The 7,607-nt window shown below is 53.7% G+C and overlaps 1 protein-coding gene across 1 annotated transcript in view; it reads left to right on the top strand.

Moving 5' to 3' along the window:
* LOC113212876 (carbohydrate sulfotransferase 6) overlaps nucleotides 1–7,607 on the top strand; it is a gene marked incomplete in the record, with an annotated part of 64,049 nt that overhangs the window by 30,298 nt on the left and 26,144 nt on the right.

Below are 7,607 nucleotides of genomic sequence, written 5' to 3'. Positions count from 1 at the left end.
CCCCCCCCACCACCACCACCACCACTAGAGGGGGACGCCCAGCGTGACAAGGCCCGGCCCGGGCCCAGCGATGGTGGTGGGGTCTTTATACATCCATCTATAAACGAGCAGGGCTTCGTGCGCACGCTTTTCCGTCGTTTGTGTCCTGTGTGTGTGTGTGTGCGCGCGCGCGCGTGTGTGTGTGTGTGTTTGTCCGACACGCCCTGCCCTTCACGCCGCAGCCGCGGGACGTGCGCACGCAAACGCCCTCGTGCAGCGCAATACATTCATAGTTGACATCTCACCAGCGTAACCTCTCCGCGGTCGTGACGTTGTACCTATTTTAAATTTGTGTTGTAAATCTCAAAAAATGCATTAAAAAGTTGATATAATGTTTTTTTTAAATTGAGAAATATTAAAGTTGATTGTTTTGCTGTGGCTTTTTCTCTTCAATCAGGTCCTTATGTTGTTGTTGTTTCTTTTTTTTTTTTTGTTTTTTTTTTCACTAGAGCTAAGATGAAAGGAATAAAACCTGATGTATTTCTCATTTTTAAGACTTTTTCCCCAGTCTGCACGGTGGGTGTGGGTGTGTCTGTATGTGTGGGTGTGCTTTTATATACCTTCGATAAAAGCAGGCGCACTATATATGTATCTCACTAACACCCCTCCCGCCTGGAGCGAGCGTTGACAGTGATTAGCCCATTTATAGTCGCTCATACCGCTGCTCGGACGTTCGCGGTAAGCACACACACACATATCCTCTCCCTCACACACACACACACACACACACACACACACACACACACACACACACGAGACACATACTGGCCTCTAGTTCATGTCCACTTGGTGTGAAATGACGTGCAGACAAAGGGGAGGAGGTGGGGGTATCGTATGGGGAGGGAGGAGGACTGAGATATGCAGTCGATACTGTAAGTCGGACGGCGCGGGGGGACGACGCTATAACGAGAAGGAGCTTGCATCTGCATACAATAAGCCGCGTTTGTTGTTTGTTTCTAAATAACGCGCTCGCCGCGCCGCCGAAACACACTTTTTGTTGCTGGAAAATGCATGGGCGGAAAAAAGAACCTGGAAATTGTCCATCAAACCCCGCAGTTACTTCTTGTCATAACCCGCATACTTCATGAGCCTCGGTGACTTCCTCTCCGTCAAAATAAATGGTCCTATCAACTTCATAAAGAGTTTCGTTGTGTTGAAAAGATTGCCAGAACTCTTCGTGATTTTTATGGGGGGAAATCAGAACTCTTCTTCTTTACCAAACATTGAACAACTTCAAAAATGTTACGACTGGTCCACAACTATCTCAAATTAGTACAGTGAAATGCTCGAGTTTTGCTTACAACGAAGTGTTTAGTGTTGGGATTTGAGTTGCTGCGTATCGACCGAGTGTTGGAAAATCACAACCCATTTTAAACAGAGTTTACGGGTAAGACTTTTTACTTTTTTTTTACCGCTTCAGTTTATAATTGTGCGAATGCACCCTCCTCCCTCGCGCGTGCGCGCGTGTGAGCGGGAGTTCCGTTCTAATCTTATCGCTTACACGGCGACGTGCAGTGAATTATAATAATTAAAACCAACCAAGAGGGGGGAGGGGGATAATAATCGGATAATAGTGAATATTTAAAAAATAAACAACGCTAGTGCACTGTGAGTCACGTAACTCTTCAGGTCCTCTGGGCGTTAGAACGCTATAGTATAAGCTACTTCCGAGTGAAATAATTCAAATATGCAACGCAGTTTTTTCCCTCTCTTTTCTTTTTGGCGTGCTGATTGTCATAATGTGTCTTGTACATTCGCGCTGCGCCTCGCGAAGAGGAAGTGAAAGTCATTTGGCGACGCAGGACGCAAGATGTCCTGGTGATGAGTTCCTGTCCCTCATGACCCCCCCTTCTTCCTGTTAAGGAGAACAGGCGGGGGAGGAGGGACAAGCTCAAAGCAAAGCCCCTCAGCCGACACTCATTTCAAATCATCGTGGCGCGAATCACATTATTTTCGATTTTCGATCCGCTTGATATGGGATTGCATGCGGCCGACAAGCGTGTAATGTCGAGAAAATGGCGCTATCATCATTTAGTCACGTTGCCATTTACTTTTTTTTTTCCGCAGATGTAAGATGAAGAGTGCAGCAAGATGGTATTCTTTTATAGACATCCAATCAGTTTGCAGCGTTTGAAAATAAGGTTGCACACTTTTATACGTGTAGTGTCGATGAGGGTGCTTATACCTCTGAAGGATGCGGAGGTGTGTGCGTGTGTGTGCGTGTGCGATATCAAATGAAGCGGAGGAGTGAAGTGATGTGTGGGTTACATCATGGGCCATACGCAGCGCCTATGACCCCGGCCGTCCCATTCACACACACACACACACACACACACACACACACACACACGCTGGGACTGAAGGCTGGCCGCCTCCGTCGCGTCGGCCGCTGCAAAATGTCATAGCGTCATGCGATGCGTCCAACAGTCTGCAATTCCTGGAGCTCGCAAAGAGAAGACGGAAAAAAAATAAAAAATCGTAATCGTTGTAGGAAATTACAGCAGCAGCAGCAGAAGTAGCAGAATGTGATGCGCTAAGGACGAGTGCGGCAGCAGGCGTACTGGATTTGTGTTTAATTAAGGGCATTATAATGTTACAGCAGGGACTACAGTTCGTATTATGAATAATTGCACTGTACTGTAATGCTATTTTTGCACGTAAACGTGCACTATAAAAGAATCTACAAATTTAACAACAGTTTGACAATGTTTTTTTTACTGTCAATTGTAAGGTGACAGACACGAAATTATACAATTTTAAGTAATAATAAGTACGATGCCGTTTTTTACAATTTAGCGCTTGCGTCTATTAGTATTACGTTTGTAGTTTTATTTGTGTTGAAGTTTGCAAGAAAAATGGTGCGCACAGTGATGCATGCGCTAGAAAAACACCAATAAGGTACTAGCAAATGCCTTTACAAAAGCATTAGTATAGTAGCACCTTTGTTTTTCCAGTGTAGACGTCCGCGGACACGGCGCGGCGTGGCAGAGCAGCGGGCGGGCGGGGCTTTTGCGGCGGGATCGTGTGGGACCCGGTGGGATACTCTTCCTCCAGGAGGCCGTCCAGCGCCCTCCATATCGCATTGTTTCGGCGGCCCCCCCATATAGCCGCGGCGTTGGCTCGCCTCCTCGCCTTCCGCCCAAACTGGACGAATATGTGAAGCAGGAGCGCGCTGCTCTGCAGCAGAGAGCCGCACACGGACACAACGGTCCCTCTACCGCGGAGTGGAACCGTGTAAACTGTACTACGTGCCCCCCCCCCCCCCCCACGGCTCATGTCCTCATGGGCGTGACTACCGCTGCAGCCGGCATGGGAACCGCCAGGGGGAAGGAGCGACCGGGAGCAAAGCGGCCACACACTGCACACTTTACCTGAGTCGAGTGTTATTTGTTTTTCTTCTAAAACCCAACTAGACCGTACATAATTTTACATCAAAAGTAAAGCTTGCGTAAGAAAATTCAGACAAATAATAATGTTGGTTTATTTTTTGGTATCTCAGGTTTGTGTGAAAGAGGTTATTCGCAATGATTTAATAAGCTGCACCCCACAATTTTTAACATTTTTTGTCTTTTGTCTTTGTGGTGTTGGGGTAGGATGGCCGTTCGTGTACGTTCCCAATATACAAACACATAGCCGTGGCGCGCTCGTTTCGTGACGGGTCCCTCACCCTTTATGCCCCTCTCTCAAAATCAAACGCTGCCCCCCCCCCCCCCCCTTCACCCGCACCCTTCTCTCTCTGCACCTGCCTGACAGGGCGGGGGCCCCGGGCCCCCGCGCGCACGCGAAAGCCAAAGACAGCGGGTTGGAAAAGGGAGGAGGGGGGTGGGGGGGTGAGGTGAGGGAGGCCAGGGCGCGCCGGCCGCCCAGCCCTGCAGTGCTTTTATGGATCAGGCAGTGCCGAGGGCCGACTCGGCCTGAGCAGGGGCGGGCGCATAGGTACACCGTTAATCAAGAAGAATACGTCCTGCTGCTTTGAATTCGACGGCTTATTTGCAGTTTACCTCACCTCGCTGCGATATGCATACGGTATAGCTAGCTACCGCGGCGGCACTTTCAAACGCGCGACTGTCTGCTCGTGTGGACGGTGCGTGGTTTTATCCAAGTATATATATTTCAGGGAGCAATATGGCAGCTGCCTCCCCTCCCCTCCCCTCCCCTCCCCTCCCTCCGGTGCCGAGCCGTACCACCGGGTCGTCGTCGTGCCGTCCGCATGACGGTTGTAAGTTCGTGCCAGGCCGCGCGCCGCGTGGGGCACGGGGCGGGAGAGCAATGGACAGAGAAGTAAAACTGACAGAAATGGCTCCGGAGAGGGGCCATCCAGAAACTACGTTCGTCATTCGACGGCGGCGCAAAACTGCCATGTTCATAGCATAGCCTCTGCAAAGCTTTCGTAAGCGCCTGATGGGTAGGCAACGTCTGGCCTACAGTGCATGCGTGTACCGCGGGGTGGCCTACCCCGAGTCTCACAGGCGCCGAGCTCCGGTAATTTGCCGAACAAAGGCTATGAAAAAAACAACACTTTTTAGAGTGTGTTCATTACTCGAAAATTGCGAGTTTTGGTATGTGAACCGTGGCGTTTGCTTGCTGTAAAAAATAAATTTACTTCAACCAGCATATAACAGCACGAAACAAACAAGATAGGGCGCTTTCAAATTCATGACATCTTTAGGAAATTTCCTTTTTTCCCCTTGGGAGGTGGAGAGGGTGGGGTGAGAGGGGGCGTTTGTTGCCAGAAAACTTATAGGACAGGTAAAACAGAGCAGTGTACTTGTTGGCAATTTCCACCGGTGTGTTGTCAACGGCGGTGGCGGCGACGGCGACGACGATGGCAGATCAGCTGAGCAAAGTGACGTGTCTGCTGCGGCGTGCAATCGCTGCTTGCAGTGCCTGCTTCTCGAGCGGCAGCAAACAACAACAACAACCACAACATCGACAAGGTTTCGGCCGCCGCGCGCTGCGCTTGCTTCGCGCCGGAGATTGAAGCCGATCTCGTCTCCCCGATAAACGTTCTCCTTTTCGCGTCCAAACTTTTTTCTTTTCTCTGTCTCTCCTGCTCCACCGGCCCCGCGGCCCCGCCGAACCCCACTACCCCACTGACTGACACTTGTCATATTCGCCTTGCGCCCATTCATCTCTCATCGCTCTCTATCTCTCTCTCGCTCGCCATCTCGCTCGCTCTCTTGCTCGCTCTCTCGCTCAATCCAACTATCTATTCACCCATCCATCGGTTCCGCCTGCCATTTATTCCAATCTTTTATACTCGTCGAAGCCCTTCTTCCTCTCCGCCGCTCCGACGCCCTCATTGCGAGGCCCCTGTGGCTGACGGCAGGCATGACACGACGAGGTTGACGAGGAGGACGTCGACGGGGCTGCTGACGACGAGGCCGCCGTCGACGAGACCGCCATCGACGTGGCCGCCATCGACGAGGCCGCCGTCGACGAAGCGAGAGCAGGGATCTTCTGACGCGTCCGCAGAGAGGCTCGGAAGCAGGTCACCGTCGAAAGAAGGCAAAATGTGGTCGCGTATGGTGGATGACCGGTAGATGAGTCAGGTAGTCGGCGGCTCTGCCCGCGCGGCGGGTCGTCAGTCGGCTCCCAGGCCATCAGCCCTCGCCTCCGGCCGTCGGCCGTCCTTGTATTGCGCAGTCTGCCTCCGTGGACAATTTGTACCCCCGCCTCGGAGGAAGCTTCCGGCAGGGCGGGCTGGACGGACACCTCGGTATGACCAGGAGATGGGGTAGAGAGAGAGGGGGAACGGGAAAGAGAGAGAACGGGAACGAGAGAGCTGCTCGTCATTCTGCTGCAGCACTTGCAGAGGGCACACTTCACTACGAGCATGTCTGTCGTCCAAACTCTCCCCCAGCGCTGCCCGCCTGTCTCTCCCGGTCCGCCCGCCTGTCCGTCTTTCTCTGGTGGGTGGCGCGCCGCCTGGCCGCAAAGCGGTTCGGAATTGGCGCGTTTTGTGTACGGAACTGTGTCGCCAATCTCCCCTCCGCATCGCCCGCTGGCTGACTACGGCGGCCTGCACCGCCCCCCCTCTCTCCCCCTCCCTCCTGGCTCCGCACCTTACTCGATGAATGCAATTGCTGCATCAGTGGAGGAAGGAAGGAAAGGACACTACCACGAACAACAACAACAACAACAACAACAACAACAACAACAACAACAACAACACTAGGGCGTAGACAGAGAGAGAGAGAAAAAAACGGCAACTCTGCGGGTGCCGGTAATTGAACGGCGGACTTTCACATTTGCACCAGTTCCGCAATGCCATTATCGCCCTCCAGCGCTCATCTACCTGCTGTCGACAGAATCTCGCGGCCCCGGAGAGGGAGGGAGAGAGCGAGAGAGAGAGAGAGAGAGAGAGAGAGAGAGAGAGAGAGAGAGAGAGGGGGGGGGGCGGGAAGGGTACCCCCCTGGGGGGAGAGCTCATTGTCAGCCTTGTCGCGATGGACTGCATGCAGCTGGCCTGGTCCCAGTTCACGCGCGAGCCGTGCAGTGCCCTCGGCGGTTGGCTGCCCGCTCGTACCTGCCACCTCCTGAACGCTCGCTGGTAGTACCTGCCAGCTGATTGCACCCACCTCCTTAAAGAACCGCTGGTAGTACCTACCAACCACTAGATCGTACGCGCCTCCTGAACGCTCACTGATAGTACCTGCCAGCTGATCGTACCCACCTCCTCCTGATTTCGTTGGTAGTACCTGCCACCTGATCGTTTCCACCTCCAGAACGCTCTGGTATTGCCTGCCACCTGATCTTACCCACCTCGTCCTCGTGAACGCTCAGGTAGTGCTCGCCATCTGGTTGAGGCCTCGCCTCACCCCTGACCTGGCGAACTTGAGGAAAGGCGGGCTCCATTCAAAAGGCACTGGGTGTTTATTAGCCCGCAGCCCGCCTGCTCCTGGTAGTGCCTGCTCCTGGTAGTGCCTGCTCCTAGTAGTGCCTGCTCTTAGTAGTGCCTGCTCCTGGTAGTGCCCGCTCCTGGTAGTGCCCGGTAGTGCCTGCTCCTGGTACTGCTCTCGTACTGCCCGCTCCTGGTAGTACCTGCTCCTGGTAGTGGCCGCTAATGCCTCGTACGGGGGAGGAGGCCCTGCTGGTCGTGGTCGTGCCGGTCCCACCGCAGCGCCCGCCCCGCCGCCCGCTGCCCAGGCCGACTTACTTTGCCCCGGGAGCGGGTAATGGGTGTCCCGTTGCACCCGCGAGGCACCGACAGCAGGCAGGCACCGCCAGGGCACCGCCGGCAATTTCGTCGCCCCCGCTCGCCCCGCCCCCGCCCGCTGTGACAGCCCCCGGCGCGGACGCAGGCCCCCGGGGGCGAGCAGCGCACCCTCCGAGCACCGCACCGGCAGGCAGTTTGTGTTGTATTAAGAAGTTGATGATGTGCGCTAATGTCGAGTTTCTTTCTCGTTGCCAAACAACTTCCGGAAGCAAACGGCAGCGCGGCACCCATGATTAGTTCTTCTCTTTTGTTCCGCCATAGTTTCCCAAGAGCATTTCTCACCAGGCGCCAATTTCTTTTAACTGCTCCTATTCCGGAATGGAGTTGGTCAAAGTACGCCGGGTGGGGC

Source organism: Frankliniella occidentalis, unplaced genomic scaffold (assembly GCF_000697945.3).
Source record: "Frankliniella occidentalis isolate FOCC.00 unplaced genomic scaffold, Focc_3.1 Scaffold25, whole genome shotgun sequence".
NCBI classification, from domain to species: Eukaryota; Metazoa; Arthropoda; class Insecta; order Thysanoptera; family Thripidae; genus Frankliniella; species Frankliniella occidentalis.
The sequence above is the reverse complement of the archived record's forward strand: the minus strand, read 5'-3'. Positions and strand labels throughout refer to the sequence as shown.